The following is a 22,520-nucleotide window of genomic DNA, read 5'->3' as shown; positions in this document are numbered from 1 at the left end:
TGTATTTACGTATATATATATATATATATATATGTGTATATGTATGTCTATGTATGTATGTATGTATGTATGTATGTATGTATGTGTATGTGTGTGTATGTATGTATGTATGTGTGTGTGTGTATGTATGTATGTAAGTAAAGGTAAGATACAAGGGTCAAGATGTAAGAAGTTAGTAATCTTCAACAAGTTAGTCTTCTTCACAAATATGCATTCTTCGCATTTCAAACGAATCCCCAACGAGTTAACACGGGGTTTGTTAACGATAATGTAAATTTTATATAATCAAGATATCCTTGGCCCTAAAAGTAGCTTACGGTTTACCCCACGTTTGGATAATTTACAACTTCCGATGTTCTGTTGGCTATGAAACATATCTATCCTGGAATTCACCTACGTCATTCCCTATATATATATATATATATATATACCGGAGTAAACACATAAATGTGAAACAAGGTGGAAAAAAGAGTACTCAAATACCAGTGGTAGAGTAATATGCTTTATTTTAAGCAGCAGAAAATTCAACAAAATCTGTTACTCCGAGTTTCTCGTTGCCGTTCATCAGACAGTTTTTGCTAGAATGGAACTTATATATTAATTCAATCTATACTCTTACAAACGCTACACACTTTAAAAAGAAATGGACTTGTTTGATTGGCCCTTTAGAAAAAACGGTCAATCTTCGAGCGATAAACAAAAAGGTCAAAATATATGCATATATATAAAAACTTATAAAAATTATAAAAATTATAAAATCCGAGGAAAAAAACCGAGGAAAAAACCTATTGCCGTTAATGAAGACAGTACAAATTAATGCATAGAAATTAAACCTGTTATAAATACTGCAATACATATTTATATTAAATCCACATATATATATCAACATACACAAAAGGATGCGCGTAAACGCCATACATACATATACAGACGTATGAATATGAATCTAAATTATACACATAAAAGCATGTTTTACATATATTCACGCAAACCGTCTCGCACGCAAGCTAAAATTCATCTATGTAGCAATTCTCATATACTGAGCAAGGAGGGGGAACGAAAGAAAGGGAAAGAGAGAAAAAGGAACGAAAGAGGGGTGGGGGGGGAAATTGTAGCGATTTTATGGCATCTATAGAGGCCAGTATACATACACAAGTTTGAATTGATACATATACACCGTCGTGTGTATGCGTGCTTAAGCACAAGCATACTTTCACTTACACATACACAGATACGCATGCTTACAAATACATATGCTTTGCTATACACAAACTTATATAAACATTCTAAATTTGACAACATTGCTTTTTTTAAAAAACATTGCTTTTAAAAAAATGGGTGCATTAATAAAAATATATACGAAAGACATATAAAATAAAATATAACATCCTATTTTGGGTCATTTATAAATAATCAAGGTAATATAAATAATCAAGGTAATCCTATGCAATACAATAACATGAAAACAAAGTTTGTAGGTTTTTCCTAATATATATGTAGAAACAATAAGACTTTGCTATAGATCCGTCGTAGCGCTTAAGAGTCAAAATCAAAATCAAAATCAAAATACAAAATATATACTCTATCCATATGGTATATTATATTCGACATTTTAAATTTAGCCGCGTGCCTACATAAGTTCATTAACTCACTTCTTTGATTCAAAGAATTATTGTCTTTGAATAATATGTGCATTTTTTCTAATAAGCAAAGCTTGCACTTGAAATTATATTTGTAAGCTCCATGCCTGTATGGTGCCGCCCTGTCCAGAATGCTCCATGTCACGTTGAAAGGTGGGGCTTCCTTTCTTTAGTTCCCAGACATATTTTGCTAGGCTGGTTTTCTTCTCTTCCTATCTCTGGTATTTAAAAGAATTCTTATGAGAATAAAATCTTGTTTTAAATGAATTTTCTGAAGCCCCTGTGTATGTCTTGTATTCCGATGAGCCTTCCACTTGCACCTTGGCTCTATAAACTACTCCTTTCACTAGACATTTCCCTTCTAACGGACAGGAGCTTTCGTTTTTGCAATTACATTTCTTAATGGGCTCGGCACCATGTCTAATCTCAATTAGCTTCCTATTATGTTGGCTAATGTAAGAGGCGAAATTTCTGCAACAAGAATAGCTAACCTTCAGGGTTCTTCTATTAAATATTCTGTAGAATTTGACCCTGCTTAAAATGCTTAGAGACTAATCTCAAAAATTCCTTACCTATATTAGTCTTTACGGCCAAATTGAAAGCCGGGTTGAACCACAAAACTTTCCTGGTCCTAGTTCTTCGTGCAGCATTATTATTAGCATTAAGCTGGTTGAACTGGATCTTCTCCGAGAATCCACTATTCTTTAATGCGCTATCGTAATAAGGTGCAGCATTATGGAATGCTGCCTCGTCCGAAGAAATTGAAGATATTCTTCTACCTACATTGCTGACTAAGTTGCTAAGGATAACTGGTGGATGATTCGAATCTTTGCTAATATACGATAGCTACAAACTTTGTTTTCATGTTATTGTATTGCATAGGATTACCTTGATTATTTATATTACCTTGATTATTTATAAATGACCCAAAATAGGATGTTATATTTTATTTTATATGTCTTTCGTATATATTTTTATTAATGCACCCATTTTTTTAAAAGCAATGTTTTTTTAAAAAAAGCAATGTTGTCAAATTTAGAATGTTTATATAAGTTTGTGTATAGCAAAGCATATGTATTTGTAAGCATGCGTATCTGTGTATGTGTAAGTGAAAGTATGCTTGTGCTTAAGCACGCATACACACGACGGTATGTATATGTATCAATTCAAACTTGTGTATGTATACTGGCCTCTATAGATGCCAATAACATCGCTACAAGTTTCCCCCCCCCACCCCTCTTTCGTTCCTTTTTCTCTCTTTCCCTTTCTTTCGTTCCCCCTCCTTGCTCAGTATATGAGAATTGCTACATAGATGAATTTTAGCTTGCGTGCGAGACGGTTTGCGTGAATATATGTACACATGCTTTTATGTGTATAATTTAGATTCATATTCATACGTCTGTATATGTATGTATGGCGTTTACGCGCATCCTTTTGTGTATGTTGATATATATATGTGGATTTTAATATAAATATGTATTGCAGTATTTATAACAGTTTAATTTCTATGCATTAATTTGTACTGTCTTCATTAACGGCAATAGGTTTTTTCCTCGGTTTTTTTCCTCGGATTTTATAATTTTTATAATTTTTATAAGTTTTTATATATATATGCATATATTTTTGACCTTTTTGTTTATCGCTCGAAGATTGACCGTTTTTTCTAAAGGGCCAATCAAACAAGTCCATTTCTTTTTAAAGGTGTAGCGTTTGTAAGAGTATAGATTGAATTAATATATAAGTTCCATTCTAGCAAAAACTGTCTGATGAACGGCAACGAGAAACTCAGAGTAACAGATTTTGTTGAATTTTCTGCTGCTTAAAATAAAGTATATATATATATATATATAATATATATATATATATATAGCAGAAGTAACTCAGTACGCATATACTCATATTTTGAGATATGTTTCCTGTTTGCACCAACATAGCTATATATACATATGTATGTATGCATGTACGTATGTATGTATGTATGTATGTATGTATGTATGTATGTATGTATGTATGTATGTATGTATGTATGTATGTATATTGATGTCAGGTCACTTTCGAATGCTAACTGGTAACATGTAACCCAGTACAACCTGTTGCATGATCGGGTCGTCGGCGACTAAACCGGCAACCCCACCAAGCTTGCTTGGTGAGGAGGGTGTTTATTGGACACCCTGTGGGATGAAAAACAAAACCCGTCAAAAGGCGGAGGAAGTCTTGAGAGTCAACGGCCATCCAATAAATGTCTTAAGGCGCGGAGACATAGAAATTATCGGACTGAATACCCGATCGCGTGGTTAAACCATTGGGAGTGAAGGACTCCTACCCTTTGTTAGAGCATCCTTCTAGGAGAAGGTAACTCAGGTAACTGGGATGACTCCGACATAAAACCTGCGGCTCAGTGGTTACCAATGATATTGACTTGTTCTTCTTTTCGGATTATAGCTGCTGTTGCTTAGTGAGCGGGATTGACTCAGTGCACAGCCTTTCCTCACTTTAAAAAAAATCTTCTTGCACAGGCATTGCACGATAACAACATTGATTAAGCTTCGTGCATGGCCATAGTCTATAACGAGGAGGCAGCCACCATGTATTTATATCTATCTATCTATATATCTATATCTATCTATCTATCTATCTATCTATCTATCTATCTATCTATCTATCTATCTATCTATCTATCTATCTATCTATCTATCTATATATCTATCTATCATCAATCTATCTATCTATCTATCTATCTATCTATCTATCTATCTATCTATCTATCTATCTATCTACTATCTATATATATATATATATATATCTATATATATATATATATATATATATATATATATATACTTGTAAGTATGGCCGAATGGTTGAAAATTTTGAGAATTACCCTCGGCGGCGCTAGTGTTGTTGTATTCGTGAATAGGTCACTAACCGAAATAAGCACATCTATTGTTTAGGAAAATGATATTTACTTGTTTAAGGGTTGTACTGGATAAATTGCGAAAATAAGTCTAACAGTTCAAATGCTAAGTTATAAGCATACTCAATTTCTTTTTTACTAAATGATTTAGGAAAATGAATGGGTTATTTCCCTTGTCTATATATAAGGATCCCTTCTAGGGATGAATGTATTCTTTCCCTTGTTTTTTTAAGTAAAATATATTAGACATATATATACTTCCAGGGGCCCTATTATCGATTTTTTTTCGACAATCTGAGTATGCCATAAGTTTTCCAGACATGAGTTCTATTCACGTGTCAAGTTTCATCAACATCGATAAAACGATGTAGGAGGAGTTAGCTAACAACTCAACAAACACACTCACAGACAGAAATTCCCACATGTGTAGTATATATATTTGTAGTAAGTTATAACTTTGATGTGACAATTACCTGATTCAGTTCAGTTGTTCAATATACCATTGATGCATATTTTATACACCACTTTATCGCTCCTCCAGAGGAGCTAGAAACTGAACCTAAAATAACGAAAACGATTTGACATTTCTACAGATTCTGCAAAGCAGAGAAATTCAAGGAAGGAAGGAATTTAAGAGAAATGAGCAAGAAAAATAATAGAAAACTGACAGGAGATATAGTGAAAGAGAAGGGAGAGACAAGTAGAAAGAAATGGACAAGAGAAAGAGAGAGAGAGAGAGAGAGAGAGAGAGAGAGAGAGAGAGAAAGAAAGAGAAAAGAGAAAGGGAGAGAGAGAGAGAGAGAGAGAGAGAGAGAGAGAGAGAGAGAGGGAGAGGTGGGGTGTAACAAGCATTGCCACCTGCTACTAAATTTCACAACCAGAATCTCTCAAAAAAGTTTTCCGTACCACTGAGCAAATAATTTCAGCGATTTGTTTTGTACGTGGCGTCGGAATGGCTTTCTGGGTATATTTTACTGACATATATTTGTATGGATGTTCTCGTTTTATTTTTTAAATTTCTCTTCACAACAGAAAGATAGAAAAAAATCGTCGCTAGATTCGTCTCCAATCCCGAAACAAGACTGTTTGCAGTTTAAACATTGGAAAATTACATGACATCAACGAGACAGCCATATATGTTTCTACGTAGATACACGTGTACTTTATAACGCATATGTGAAATTGCATGTAGGATATCTCTGTTTTGGTGTACCAAAGATTCAATCTCTGGAATGTTTTACATAATTGACAATTCTATTAATAGAGTGTCAATTTAATGTCATATTTAGCATTTTTGTTTCTGGCCTGTTGGGTTTCCACTCCTCATGAATGCTGTTGAGGCAGTTAGTGTTACAATCCACATATCATCAGCATTATCGGCATAAACCTAGGGCTATTGTCAGGCTGACTTAACAGCAAATTTCTCATTGGTTTGGCATAGATGTTTTCTTCTTCACTATTCTTTAATATCATGTTAACATTTGCCGGACAATTTATTTCTACAGCTATGCACACTCTCTTTCCATGTCGTACACCATCATGTCTGGTCTGTTGTACTGAAGTTTTGACAGGGGCCATCCACTAATATTGATTTATATTATGGGTGCACATGTCCTCTACATCTCTGTAACTGCTTATATTTATATCTTCAGTATCAGTTATTTTTTGACGACTATACTATGACTTAGCGGCAAGCTGGCAGAAACGTTAGCGCGCCGGGCGAAATGCTTAGCCATTACGTTCTGAGTTCAAATTCTGCCGAGGTCAACTTTGCTTTTCATCCTTTCGGGGTCGATAAATAAAGTACCAGTTACGCACTGGGGACGATGTAATCGACTTAATCCCTTTGTCAGTCTTTGTTTGTCCCCTCTATGTTTAGCCCCTTGTGGGCAATAAAGAAATATATACTATGACTTGTTTTCGGTTTTTTTTTATCAATATTAAAGTTACTCCATAAAGACTGCTCAACACATTGTGCATAGTATATAGTTTATTTTAGCTCAATTACTTTTCTTGCAGCTCAAGTTTCAGACCATCGTAAGTGCCGAATTTGTGACATAAAATTAGTTCAGCGGATTTATCCAGCATTGAAGTAAGATAAATCGAACACACACACACACACACACACACACACACACACACACACACACACAGATGCGCAGGAGTAACTGTGTGCATAGGAGAAGGAATAGCAGTGTGGTAAGAAGCTTGGTTTCCAACCACATGTTCCGAGTTCAGTTCCGCTACATGGCACATTGGGCGAGTGCCTTCTACTATAGACTCGGCCTGACCGAAGCCTTGTGAGTGGATTTGGTAGACGGAAACCAGCCCGTCGTGTATATATATATGTGTGTGTGTCTGTGTGTGTGTGCGTGTGTGCGTGCGCGCGTGCGTGTGTATCCTCCATCACGACTTGACAATCAGCCTTAGTTTGTTTACGTCCTCGTAACTTAGCGGTTCAGCAATGGAGACCCATAGAAGTACCAAGGTTAATAAATAAATACTGGAGTCAATTCATTCGACTAAAAATTCAAGGCAGTGCCCCAGTATGGCCGCAGTCTAGTGGCTGAAACAGGTAAAAGATATATATATATATATATATATATATATATATACACATGCACACACACATATACGATGGGCGTCTTTCAGTTTCCGTATACCAAATCCTCTCACAAGGTTCCATGCATGTGACTATATATACAATTGCGGCCAAAATGTTCAGAACGGCATTGTTTTTGTCAGAAAAGTAGATATAATTTTTTATCAAAGTTGTTTTATATTCTATAATTTTCACAGACAATAAATACGATATTATTTGTTATTGCCTGAGATTTTGATGTAATTTGAGAGGACAATACAAAAGTTATGGATGATTTAGTGATTTACTGCAAAACCCATGGCGGCCAAAATGATCAGAACGGTTTTTTTTACTCCGTGTTTTAGTATATTTAACCGGCGAACTCTAATGTTTTGAATTTGTTTACGTGACAGTTCGTTTACTAAACGTTAGTAAGAATATTTGCAGTGTACTTTGTTAATATAATGCCACTTACTCCGTTACCAATTCGTCAGCAGATTATTAAGCTTCGAAGGAAGGATAATTTAAGTATTGGATCTATTGCAAAGATTGTTAACAAGTCAAAAAGTGTTGTACACGGTATTCTTAAGGTCTACGATGATTGTGGTTCGTGTGAAGCAAAAAAGTTTACAGGTAGGTCAAGAAAAACGACCAAGAGAGAAGATCGTGCTATAGTAAAGTTGGTTAAAAAGGACAGATTTAAAACTGCTGCTGCTGTTTCTCGGAAAATGAGCATTGTACTGAAGAAAACTTTATCTCGAAAAACTGTGTCTCGTCGTTTAGTTGAACATGACCTACAAGCAATAGCACCTGCAGTGAAGCCACTGATTAGCTCCAAGAATAAAAAGTATCGTCTTACCTTTGCAACCGAACGTGTGTTGTGGTCTCAAGAAAAATGGCAAACGGTGCATTTCATTGATGAATCTAAGTTTATGCTATTTGGCTCAGATGGGAAAAGGTACGTTCGTTGAAAAGTAGGTGAAAAATTGTTGCCTAAATGCCTTAAGACTAGTGTTAAATTCGGTGGAGGAAGTGTCATGGTTTGGGAAATGATATCTGGAGATGGTGTGGGCCCTTTGGTGCGATTACATGGAAAGTTAAATGCAGGAGTTTATAAACAACTTGTAAAAGATCATGTCTTGCCTGTGCTGAGAAATTCAACAAAGCGACCACCCATATTCATGCAGGACTATGCCCCATGTCACAAGGCTAAGGTGGTCATGAACTTCATCAAGGCTGAAAAGGTTATTGTTATGGATTGGCCAGCTCAAAGACCAGATCTCAATCCTATTGAAAATGTGTGGAATATTCTAGGAGAACGTTCGAAAGCCAGAAATCCTAAAACAGCTGAGCAATTATGGAATGCTCTTCAGGAAGAATGGAATAAGATCACCCAGCAAGAAATTGAAAATTTAATTTCCTCATGCAGTCGAAGATGTCAGAGTGTGATTGAAGCTAAAGGGCTTCACACTAAATATTAAATAATTCCAGTATTCTCTGTCATTTTTGATTATTTTGTTATTTTTTCAACCGTTCTGATCATTTTGGCCGCCATGGGTCTTGCAGTAAATCACTAAATCATCTATAACTTTTGTATTATCCTCTCAAATTACACCAAAACCTCAGACAATAACAATTAATATTGTATTTATTGTCTGTGAAAATTATAGAATATAAAACAACTTTGATAAAAACTTATACCTACTTTTCTGACGAAAACAATGCCGTTCTGAACATTTTGGTTGCAACTGTATATATATAAAGAGAGAGAGAGAGAGAGAGAGAGAGAGAGAGAGAGTGAGAGAGAGAATATAGGAACACACAGAATTAGTGTGCCTTCTTACGGACAAGTCTGGCAGACTGTCAATAGACAGCCCACAGAACTATGTCTAGGCCATGCAACAACATATCAGTAGCATGAGAGAAGTTGCTCCACAAGAACATGAACGAATGGAAAAACTCCTCAATGCACACATGGGAATGTGGTGCAACATACTCCAACCTATGAAAAGGACGGCACATAATTGCCAAGCATCTAACAATGATGTTCCTACACTATACGGCCTACGCAAAGACCACAAACCCTACATAAACCCTTTCATGGGGCCCCCAACCAGACCAGTTCGCGGAACGAATATCTCCAGCAACTATAGACTGTCCTACTTTCTCTCATAGGTGTTACGACGTCTTATAGAGATGTATCCAGATGTCTGTGTGAGCACGGAAGATCTCCTCAGTAAAATCAGTATGTGCAACCACTCCAACGACCTCACAGGTTGTGTAGTGGGTAGTATGGGTGTGATTTCTCTCTATAGAGATAGAATTTGTTGTGGAGAAATGCATTGAGGTAATCTGTGAGAGTGAAGCAGAGTTCCGTAAGGTCAACACAAGGGAACTAGGCCTCCTCCTTAGACTAAGCTACAACAGTGACTATTTAGACGACCATGACCGCAGTAGGTTCTGCCCCAGCAGCTCACAGAGAAGACCACCCACCTCAGCAGCGAAGAAAAGCACCACAGAGCGCTGGAGAGGCTGGACCGCAGCCACCCAAAACCCTGAGAACAACAATCATGTGAAAGAAATGATTGCATATGCAATAGTGGCCAGTGTAAAAACAAACTTGAAGAACCACAGAAAAGTTTAACAAACAACTATACATGCAGGTTCAAGGGGCAGCCATCGGTCTCGGTGTAGCTGGAGATGTAGTCGGCCTCTTCATGACCCGGTGGGACAGAAATCTTAAGCAATCGTTAGCAGAACAGTCCACAACTCTTCTACTCTACAGTAGTTATGTAGATGATATTAATATCATAGCTAGGACAAACTCTAGTAACGTTAGTTTAGAAACTGAGAGGAACGTAATGGAGAGCATCCAGCAAGTAGCTAAATCCATCCACCAAAGTATCAACGCCCATTTCGTTCCATTTAATTTGGGGCTTGTGAGATCTCTATGACGAGTCCCTCGAAAATTTGAGGAGAAAAATCTTTCCTCACAGGGCCAACGTCATTTTGGAACTCCTTTTGAAGTTTCAAATAGTTTCTGCTGTCAATTTGGTATATAACAATATGTTTGGGGGTGTTCATAGGATGTTGTATTGCAGTGTGAATTGTTTTTAATTTTATTATTACATTTTTGTGGTTGGCCATTAAGTTCGTGTCAGGGTTTGACGTGGGTGGGGTCTGGGTCTTGGGGTTTTCTTTTTCGGGGTACTGGGGCTTGTGGGGATGGGATGTGGATTTTTCCTTTTGCCTTTTACTAAAGTCCAATTGCTATCTTCTTCTTCTTCTGCCAAGGATGTTTGTGTTGTGTTGGTGCCTCAGACGTCGTGGTTGTAGCTCGGAGGGAGGAGTACGCTCAGCCTTGATGTGACCTTTTTGGCTACGTTTATAGCACCGTGGCTTCCTCCCCTCGACATTCGCCCGCAGCTTACTCTCTCCAATCTGTATGGTATCGATAATTTCTTCGAGGTGTGCAAGGGCCGCTTGCACCACCATCTCAAGCCCCTGACCTTGCTAATTTTGCTGTTCCAAGACGGTTGCTTGGAGGATGTTGATTTTATCGTCCAAACCCACCGTTATTGTTACCATGAGCCAGGCAGCGTTCACTTTGGGTGGGATCTCTCCCACCCTTATCTTGGAGGTACGTTTGCCCAGTTATATTGGCAGGAGTACCACCTCTGCCGTTTTTAAAATCCCTGTAGAGTGCTGCTTGGCTTTCTCTTCCGAACAGAATCTCACCTCGACCGTGGCGAACCTCTTTCCTCTAGTGAGGAACATCACGTCTTTCCATACCGGGCGCAGACACATTTCCACTACCTCCCTATTCGCTGTATCCAATCTTGGATTTTAATGCAACAATATTATAAATGACTCTGCATTTTGGGGCTTTTTCCATTATTTTGCAGTTAGTTCCTGCACCTTCCGCTTTAACATTCCTTTGAATTTCTCCAGTTCTTTAGTATCTATTGTTAGACTTCTTCTAGCCACCCCCGTGGCCGCCGCATAATTCGTCTTTCCAGTCTCCTTAGGAGACACAACTTTTTGGGGTTCTATATTCACAGGAGACCCAATTGCCTTTTTTCATCCGCTTTATCAGGAGACACAATTTGTTTTCCCATATTTTTACATTCTCCTTCACAGGAGACGCAATTTTTTTCATAGCCGTTTTTGGTGGGAGTCATATTTTTCTCCAGACATATTCTCCTTTACAGCAGCCACAACTTTTCTTTGCTCCTTCACAGAGCTTAACACTTCTTTTGGAGATACAATTTCTCCTTCAGACAGCTCCGAAGAGCTAACGCTTTCGAATTCCATCTTTTGTGTTTTTTTTAACAGTGCTACTCCCTTCGAACAAGGGGAAAGCGTACACAAACGCCGCGAACAGCAACAACAAGGGTTTTTGACAAATATCAGTTCAACAAATAACAGTTCAATAAATATAACTTGCATATAAACTCACGACGTAAGACAAAGAATTTCACAATCAAGTCTGATTCTTTATTGCCCACAAGGGGCCAACACAGAGGGGACAATACAAAACACGAGTCGATAAAAGCTAATGAATTTCACAGTGAAATGAACAAATTTAAAGTTTCTGAAAATATAGCGAATGATTTAAACAAACAAGGACGATACAATGAAATTGGGGACGGGTTCGGCCACAACTCCACAAGCCCCATTCCACCACTGAGACCTTTTAATTTTTCTTCATTGTTTACACTTAAGTCTGGTCATTTATACACATCATTCATACCACTTTCTTCCATCTTTTGTTATATATTGCAGATGGTAGACAACTCTTCTCCAGCCGTATTTTTCTTTTGGGGTGGAAAATAAAGAAGGCTACTAAACCTTGCCTGGAGATGAAGATGTCTGTTGCTACTCCTTTCATTCGAGACTTCCGTACTACCTCTTTCGCCATAGCAATTACAACGAGAAAACAAACCTTTTCTTCCTAGAGGGCGGAGTAATCTTAATGATTGATTCGGACGACAGCTGTACTCTTCCCATACGGGACAGCAGCTGTTTGACATAAAGCCACAATTTCGAGATTTTCAGACATTGTACAATTGCGTGCAAGACAGTTTCTCTGTCATGCTCACATCTTGGACAAGTCGGCGAACACTGACTTCCATGCCTTGCGAGTTTATCACGAACAGGCAAGGCTCTTTTGGAAATTATCCAAGGACCCTGTCTGGAATGTACGTTGGAACAGGCCAGCTAGTTGACCATCGCCGAGACCCAGGGGCTCTCCCAATGTATCGTCACACTTTACCGCTACCAACCCTGTATAAAACGACGAGGTGAAATCCTGACCACCGGCGTCACCCGTGCGAGAGAGAAGAAGGGTTTGGCAGCGACAAGGCTGATTTCAGCAGCAACAAGGCTTTTTGACAAATAACAGCTCAACAAGTAACAGTTCAATAAATATAACGTACTTATAAACTCACGACGTAAGAAAAAGAATTCCACGATCAAGTTGTTTACGAAAGTTACAATACGGCTGCAGAAACTAATTTAAAGATAATAACCTATAGCAGGACCAGTCTAGCACAAAAAAAAAATTGATTGTGAAAGTCTTGTTCATAATGATGAGGAGGTCATTGCCGAGATGCACCTTAACTCGTAATCGGACCGCGGCAGTGTACTCCCGAAATGGCCATAGATGTGTTTTGACTTGACTTTGACGCTCTTTCGACTTCAACCTACCATGAAATGAACTATTGTGACATTTTTGTAATTAAAGGGAATAAAAACGTTTTTAGTCGTTAGATGTTTTTTTATTGTTTTTTAGTCATTTGACACGCTTTAGTAATTCATTGTGATTACTTATTTTAGTCGATTGTATATACCTTTTCTTGATTAGCCTTTCTATATATTTTCTATTTTTATGTGCATATATATATTTTTACCTTCTGTGATTTTATAAATGTATTGGTTTATATGTTGAAGGCCATGGTAATGTTTATATGTGATCAAATGTATGGAATCGTGGTGTCATATAAAGTCATTGACTCGAATTTGATTCTCTTATCAATGTCATGTGTGTGTGTGTGTACAGATAGCTATCTATCTATCTATCTATCTATCTATCTATCTATCTATCTATCTATCTATCTATCTATCTATCTATCTAGATAGATAGATAGATAGATAGATAGATAGATAGATAGTGACAGACAGTTAGATAGACAGATCATTTTGATAAAAAGAAAACGACATAAGCATTCTTTCTTTTTTAGGTTTCAGGTATACAGTTCCTTTATGTTACAGGCAATGTGTACGCTTTCTTATTTTTCATCGGTTGTTTTATTCTGGGTTTGTGAAATGATAAAGCATTAATCAGAAATTTCCAATTCCGTCTTTGAAAATAACTAAAATATGATCGTCAAAACAACAAAACCTATTACCAAATTTAATTTCGAGTAAAACTTCAAAAAAAGTCAAGAAACCCATAAAGTCTGATTTTCTTTATTTTAAAAAATGGAGCAACATATCAATGGAATCAGTTTTTTTTTTAATATTAATATTATTATTATTATTATTATTATTATTAGTAATAATAATAATAATAATAATAATAATAATAATAATAATAATAATAATAACAGGCATACTCAGTAACAAAACAGGCATACTCAGTAACAAAACAGGTAATACTAAGTAACAAAACAGGCAAAGGGATATCCAAGTGAATTCCAAATACAACTAATTCCGGAATTAGACATACGAGAAACAAGCGCAGAAAAAGCTAAGCGCATGAAAACCTGTGCTAAAACTGCTGCCTTAGATATTCTGACTGATAAATAGCAAGAAAAACCTCTCAATGGTAAATACCCAAAGAGAGTGAACAATGCCGTTGTTAACAAAGCCCTGACCCATCAATGTCTAATGGCCTCTGGCTTAAAATCTGAAATAGAAGCGTTTAACATAGCAGCTCAAGATCAATGCCTACCTACAAGGAACTACCAGGCTATCATACTAAAGAACGGCAGTAGACCAACATGTCGTGTATGTCAATAACAAAATGAAACCATTGATCATGTTGTCTCCAAGTTCAGTCTTCTTGCGCCTACAGAGTATCTCAACGGCCATGATAGAGCTGCACAATAAATTCACGGGGTAATTTGCAAAATCTTGGACTTGCTCCATGATAAAAACTGGTGGGAACACAATCCACCTCCAGTGCTTGAAAATGACCACATCTCACTCCTCTGGAACTTCACCATTCAAACTGACAGAAAGATAGATGCGAATAGGCCAGACATCATACTGAAAGACTTCAAACAAAAAACATGCCTCCTCATTGATATGACTGTCCCAATCGGTATAAATGTATATGTCAAGACCTACCAGAAACTGAGTAAATATAAAGATCTTGAAATAGAAATAAGCAAAATGTGGAACCTGAAGACTAAAACAATACCTGTTGTCATAGGTGCCGTGGGAATGATAGCAAAAGGGACTGATTGCTACCTAGCTCAGATACCAGGAAAACCCAAAATGGCAGAAATTCAAAGGATAGTGCTCATGGGAACTGCTCATATTCTAAGCAAAATACTTTCTATGTAATCTCAAGTTTTAAAACAAACATAATTTTCTTATGGTTTCTTAAACATTCTCTAGAACAACACTATGCACAAAACCAAATATATGGCACCCTAGGCATAAAACCAGTATGAACTTCCAACTTGTTGTCTCTTGAAGTCTTTGTGTGAGACTTGGAGCCAACTTTTACAAATATAAAGCAAAAGTCAAACATAAAACAACAAAAACAACAACAACAACAACAACAACAACAACAGCAACAACAACAACAACAATAATAATAATAATAATAATAATAATATAATAATAATAATAATAATAATAATAAGGAGAGAACACCGGGGACAGGAGAGAACACCGGAGATAAGGAGAGAACACCGAGGACGTTTAACATGTGAGAACGATAAAACAGTGCTCCGAAATCTATCCACAAACATCGAAAACAAAGACATCGTGTGGAGCCAAAAATTAACTGACAAAGGATTGGACTATATCCGAGTAAGTAATACTCATTGAAATTTATTGCTATTTTCGAAACGAAATGATGTATTTTAACTCGATATCATCTCCACCTCTAACACAACACATGTAAACATGCGTGATACATTACGATCCATCAACACCAGATCATCTCCGGCCCCAAACACCATGTACAAAAATTCTACGAAGAAATTAAATAACACCAATATTATTCAACCCAAGAATAACAATCGGGAAGTACGTACTTTAAACTTACAACATAAAATGTACGAAAAACTACACGTGCAAAACAATGTGACAACAGAAATGAACGGACCGGTACCCTACGAAAATGACGACCGTCAAAATAATGGGCCGGTCGTTGTTCCTCATGTCCCCCAAATAAAACCCAAAAGACATAAATGGACATGTGAGGAATACATTTCTATCCTACACGCATACTTCACAGCAGTGCTCTACCCAAAAAATGAAAACACAATAACACATACACATAAAATATGGAAGGAAAATAACATAAATATAGACTTGGATACAGCAATGAACCCTAATAAACTAGCTAACGTACGAAGATATATTCTCAACGCAAAAAAACATATCAGAAATAGAAATAGAACATTTAAAAGAAAAAATACATCAGGAAAATGTAGATAGAAGCTACACAACAATACCTAATAATATAAACACTGAAACAGTAAAACACGAAGACAAACGTAACATTTCCAACAAAAACGATGTAAACAAAAAACAACTAACCCAGACCGTAAGGATGCATAATAATACACGACAAACAGCAAGCCAAAACACAACAGACAAACACACGAACGTGTAATAAAGCGACACAAATCTAAAACCTGGAAACAACGAAGGGGAGCCTAATGATTATGATACTATAAAAAGTAGAATAATCAAAGAACTGAAAAACACAGATCTCAAGATGGACCACCGACCATACCTTCCAAAAATCAAAATAGACAAAAAAATTACATCAATTATAAACAGCATAATCCTAGCCATCACAGAACTAATAGCCACTGAAACAAAAAGCGACATCACGGAGCTAAATGACTTAGTATATGCAGCAGCCACTGCAGTCACAAAAAAAGCTGGATACTCCCTCAAACCCATCCAAACAGGAGTACCACCACCCAAACTAACCCTGTGGATAAATAACATCCAAAAGAAAATACAAAAAATGAGAAAAGATCTGTCGATTCTTAACGAAATCAGTAGACAATCAACACTACTAAGCAACAAAAAGAAAGCAAAAATACTGTGCAAATACAACATCACAGAAAAAGATTTACCTGAGATAAAAGAAAAACTAAAGCAAGATATCCTTGCCAAAGCACAAAGGATCCGCCGGTATGAGAAACGCCAACGTTTTCTTTGAACAAAACAAGCAGTTCAACTCCAACCCCAAAAAGTTCTACCAAGAACTTGGCAAGAATAAAATAGACATCACTGCAGCACCAACGGCAGAAGAAGTGGACGAATTCTGGAAAGGAATATGGTCGTCGAAACCAAAAAAAAAGGAGTATTAAAACAACAAACATAGCATCTGAGCAACTTTGGACCCCCATAACAACTGAAGAGGTCACCCAGGCACTGCAAAGACTAAGCAACTGGAAGGCACCTGGGCATGACAAGATCCCCAACTTCTGGTTGAAATATCTACCAGAAATACACAAAAAGCTGGCTGAAAGCTTTAACAACTTACTGGCAGAGCCAGAGACAATGCCTGAATGGCACACGAAGGGGAAAACCATCTTAATTCCCAAATCTAATGAGACAGCAAAACCAGAAAACTACAGACCTATAACCTGTCTCCCTACATGTACAAAGCATTTACAGCAGTAATATCACAGAGATTAAACAAGCACCTGGACGAAAGCAACCTGTTTCCAGAAAAGCAGAAAGGATGCCGCAAAGGCTCATACGGCTGTTAAGATCAACTAATGATCAATAAAGCCATAACTGAAGACAGCCACAGAAATAAGAAAGGCCTCAATATTGCCTGGATCGACTACAGAAAGGCGTTTGATAGCATCCCCCACACATGGATCCTCGAAACACTAGCCATTAACAAAGTAGCACCAACAATTATAAAATACATAGGACACTCTATGAATAAATGGCAAACAGTGCTACAGCTCCAAACAAAAGAGGGACTCGTGAAAGCCAAAGCCATACCCATTAGAAGAGGAATATTCCAGGGAGACACGCTCTCTCCACTCCTTTTCTGCTTGGCACTGTCACCTCTATCTGATATGCTAAATAGAACTGGATGCGAATATAAATGTTACGGCAAAACGATCAGCCACCTTTTATAAATGGATGACCTAAAACTATACGCTGCAAATGACAAACAGCTGGAAACACTACTAAAGACAGTTCATGGATACACCAAAGAAATAGATGTGAAATTTGGATTAGAAAAAGGTGCCAAAGTAACCCTGAAAAGAGGAAAACTAGTTAAGAGTAGCAACATCACACCAGATAAAACCAATGAAATAAAAGAATTAGACCAAAGCCAAACTTACAAATACTTAGGAATCCATGAACTAGATAAGACACAACACACACAAATGAAAGAGAAGATAAAGAAAGAATACTAATGATGAGTTAGATCAATACTAAAAACAGAGCTCAATGCTAAAAACAAGATAATAGGTATTAACATTTTAGCCGTCCCAGTTATAAGTTACAGCTACAATATCCTTAACTGGACGTTAAATGAACTAACCAAAATAGATAGGAAAACAAGAAAAATAATGACAGGATCTAGGATGCATCACCCAAAATCTAACATAGAAAGGCTATATATACAAAGTATAGAAGGTGGTAGAGGCCTTATAAAGCTGGAAAACTACTATAAAATAATCACCATAGACTGCAAAAATACCTACTTCAGAAGCAAGGAAAACTGATACAAATAGCGGCAAAACACGAGCAAAACACAAAATTGTTCTCAGTATTTAAGGAAGCTGACAAATACAAACAAGAAATCATACCACCTAACAAATATGAAGAAGAAGAAGAAGAAGAAGAAGAAGAAGAAGAAGAAGAAGAAGAAGAAGAAGAAGAAGAAGAAGAAGAAACAACAAAAGCTATAAAACAAATGAAATCCAAACTAAAACTAGAACAGCAAAGAACCATGACCAAACGATGGCAATAAATGTCCCTTCATGGTAAATACTGAACTAAACTAAATGCAAAAGAAATAGACCAAGAGAAGCTGGTTGAGAAGCTCAGGACTCAAAGCAGAGACAGAGGGATTTTTAATTGCCGCACAAGACCAAAATATGTGGAAATGGACAAGAAACAATAAATCATATTATCTCTGGCTGCCCAGCCCTGGCTAAGAAGGAATATATTCACAGATACGACAGAGTTGGGACCTACATACACTGGAAGCTATGCCAACATTATGGAATAACAACAGAAAAAAGATGGTATAAGCACACACCAGAAAAGGTCACAGAAAACGAGAAAGCAACCATACTCTGGGATATGCCGATACACACAGATAGAGAAATTAAGGCCAACAGACCAGATATAGTTGTCAGAGATCATGAAGAAAAAAATGCTTTCTAATTGATGTATCAATACCAGCAAATGACAACGTGAAATGGAGAAACTTTCAAAATACAAAGACCTGGAAATAGAGGTAACCAGAATGTGGAATCTGAAAACAGAAACAATTCCTATCATAGTAGGTGCATTAGGCATGATAAAAAAATATTCAGACAAATACATAACAAAAACACCAGGACTTACAAACATATATAACATACAGAAAATTGCACTACTAGGCACCGCACACATCCTACGCAGAACATTTTCCATACAATAACCATCAGAGCATCACAACAAATCACAGCACATACCCAAGGCACACAGAACTGCACTCGGTAGTGAAGTGAAAGCACGCTATAAAAATAAAACTACTGAATAATAATAATAATAATAATAATAATAATAATAATAATAATAATAATAATAATAATAATATAATAATGGATGAAATAAGTTCTAACTGAACTTGCTAGATAAGTAAATGTTTGTTAAGACGAAACAAGCTGGAAAAATCAGGCAAAAATATAAAATCAAAGATTTTATAAACCTCCCTACAATCACGGTACGAGTGAAACAACTGAATACAACGGATCAGAAGGTATGACAAAAGAATCAAATGTTATCGACAAAACAAGATATTCAAGACGGATGCAAAAACTTTTACAGGGAAATTGACAAAAGCAAGATAGAAGTACAGGAGCCACCTAAGACTAATGAAATTGAAGAGTTCTGGAAGAAGATATGAGCAACAAAAAAGAATCTAATGCTGAAGCTCACTGGATAGAGCGTGAGAAAGTGAAACTGGATGAAGTTGAGGAGCAGAAATCGGAGGCAACAGGTATAGAGAAACTAAGATGTGTTCTTAGAAAGTATCACAAATGGAGGACCCCAGGACTGGACCGGATCCCTAACTTCTGGCTGAATTATTTGACAGAAGTACACCAACATCTTGCTGCATCCCTAACTGATGTCATCCAGAACCCAGAGCAAATGCTTACCTGGCTGACCGAAGGAACAACATACTTTCTACCAAAAACTGAAAACACGAAAAATCCAAAGAGCTACTGACCAATAACATGTCTCAACACAACCTACAAGATTCCCACATCGATACTAACTGAAAGAATATACACTTTCCTTGAACAAAACTCTAACCATCTACAAGCTCAAAAATGTTTTAAATGGAATTCTTATGGATGCAAAGATCAATTACTCATAAATAAAATTATTGTAGAGAATTGCAGGAGCAACAAAAAGAATCTGGCTACAGGAAAGTGTTTTACGGTGTCCCATGTAATTGGCCACTCAAGGCCCTTGAGATATACAAGATCTCTCTTGCATTCTCCAAATTCTTACAAGGTAGTATGGCCAAGTGGAATACACCTCTCCTTCTACCAGGCTAACTTTCTTCAAAACAGTTCTGACCCTAAATGCAGATTCTGCGATAAATTTGACGAAACAATAGACCGTCTCGCCTCAAGATGTCCTGTACTGACACAAAACGAATACAAAAATCGCTACAATAGGGTAGTACAGTATTTACATTGGGAAATATGTAAACACTACAAAATCAGCACTCCTTACTGGTATGAACATCATCCTGAGCCAGTCGTTGAAGATAAAAATGTCACTAACCTCTGGGATTTTCCAGTCAACACCGACAAAACGATTCAGACTAATCAACCAGACATTGTCTTTAAAGACGAGGATCAAAATACTTGTAGACTAATAGATGTAAGTTTACCCACCGATAAAAATATATCTGTAAAGGAATTTGAGAAATTAAGTAAATATAAAGCCTTGGAAATTGAAATTCAAAAGACGTGACATCTTAATGCGAGAACTGTTCCTGTTATTGTGGATGCCCTTGGTATGGTAAGAAAGGGATGTAGGAAACATAGAGATAATATTCCAGAACCATGTCTCAGAGATATCCAAATGATTACGCTGGCAAGTACTGACCACATCCTCAGAAAAACCTATCAATTTAAATGTCTGTGTCGTATTATCGTATTGCATGAAGATATTTTGCTACTTCCCCTGCCACTTCGCCTCCTAAAGCTTTTAGTCATACTGTAACATCTCTTATCCTTCTCTCGTCCTAGGACGCTGAGTATGTCTCGGTGAGTGATTGTAACAAACATGCAGATTAAAAGTAAATAATAATAATAATAATAATAATAATAATAATAATAATAATAATAATAATAATAATAAATACTAACCAATTCCTGTACATTAAGTTATGTTTCATATGAATAAAGCTTTCCAAAAAGACACGTATTAAATAAACACCAGTAAATAAAAATAAAGACATAAATTCAACTTAATAACAATACTTACACCAAATAAAAACTAAAAAAACTACAAATGACCTGTTTTATATGAACCAAATAAATATTGTATGTAGAATACTAACCATATAATCTGAACACAACATGCAATGAGTTCAAATCTAACAGAATTCAAATCTAACAGAAGTCAAATTGGCCTTTCATGCTCTCGAAGTCGATAAAAAATTACCCATCGAAGGCTGCTTCTGGTTATTTATTCCGGCTCTTTGTGGTCTGAATTTAAATCTCGGCGTGTCCCATTTGGATGGTGAATTTAATCTATTACCAAGTTTAAACCCATCACGTGGTACATTTAGGAGAGTTCATACACTGCATTACAATCTTTCGGGACAGGTCTCTAGTTTGAAGACACTTTTTTCCTTCCCTCTCCGCACCAATTTTAGAAGCCCTCTAAAAAGAGTCATTCCACCCCCCACTTCTCAATAAAAGGTAAAATAATCATAAATAGAAAATCTACAAATTTGATCAACACGAAAACCCAAGCTACTGAAATGAATTTCCGATGACTAATGAAATTTATGAATTCATAACCAATCGTGGCAGTTCAAAGCATCCTGATTATATGAGCAACATTGGGCATAAAGCTACAATAATATCCCATCAGTTTGCCATACATTTACGAGTAGCTGCTGCAACACAGTCCGTTACATCAGACAAAACTAGACAGAAAAAAAATGAGTTGGTAACACAACAATCTTGAATACAATTCGAAAACCAAACGGAAGAAGATTAGCTAGTAAAGTAAGATTTATAGCTATGTACATTTATGCATACATAATACAACATATCGATAAACTAAGACCAGATACTGAAACAAAAGAAATAAGGGTGAAGGAAATGTTAACTCTTGCCGTAGCTACATTTTCATTAAGATAAGATCATTGCGTGGATTTTGGCTTATAAAACAGCAATAATGAATATCATTAAAAGCAATTCAACCTGACATGTAGGTGTACTGATAGACCAAGCTGGTTTATTGCCTCAGCTAAACGTAGAGAAATAATAAGGGAACAGGAAAAAAATGACTAATAACATATGGTAAAATTTTAACAAACGTTCGTAAACTCGTATGTTATTCGGCTCCTAAGATTTTAAAAGACTTGAGATAGCCATGAAACAATTTTGGGGGCGGGGACATTGAAACTCGAAGAAGTAAGGCAACAAATAATAGCCTTTGAATTTCGGGTTTAAAAACCGTTTGGATAGAAAATGAATTATTTCTTGCTCCCCTTTGTTTTTAAATCGTTATGGCTTCAACAGTATATATATGCGATGTCAAGCCGAAATTAAGACGTAGTAGGACAATGGAATCAACGGTGATTTGTACATATTCTTTTACGTTACCCTTAAGTTATTTTTACTTTGTAAATTTTAAATTTTTATCATTCGTATCATTTGTAAATTTTCTTTTTGCATTTTTTATTCGA

Source organism: Octopus sinensis, linkage group LG4 (genome assembly GCF_006345805.1).
Source record: "Octopus sinensis linkage group LG4, ASM634580v1, whole genome shotgun sequence".
In the NCBI taxonomy this organism is placed as follows: domain Eukaryota; kingdom Metazoa; phylum Mollusca; class Cephalopoda; order Octopoda; family Octopodidae; genus Octopus; species Octopus sinensis.
The sequence above is the reverse complement of the archived record's forward strand: the minus strand, read 5'-3'. Positions refer to the sequence as shown.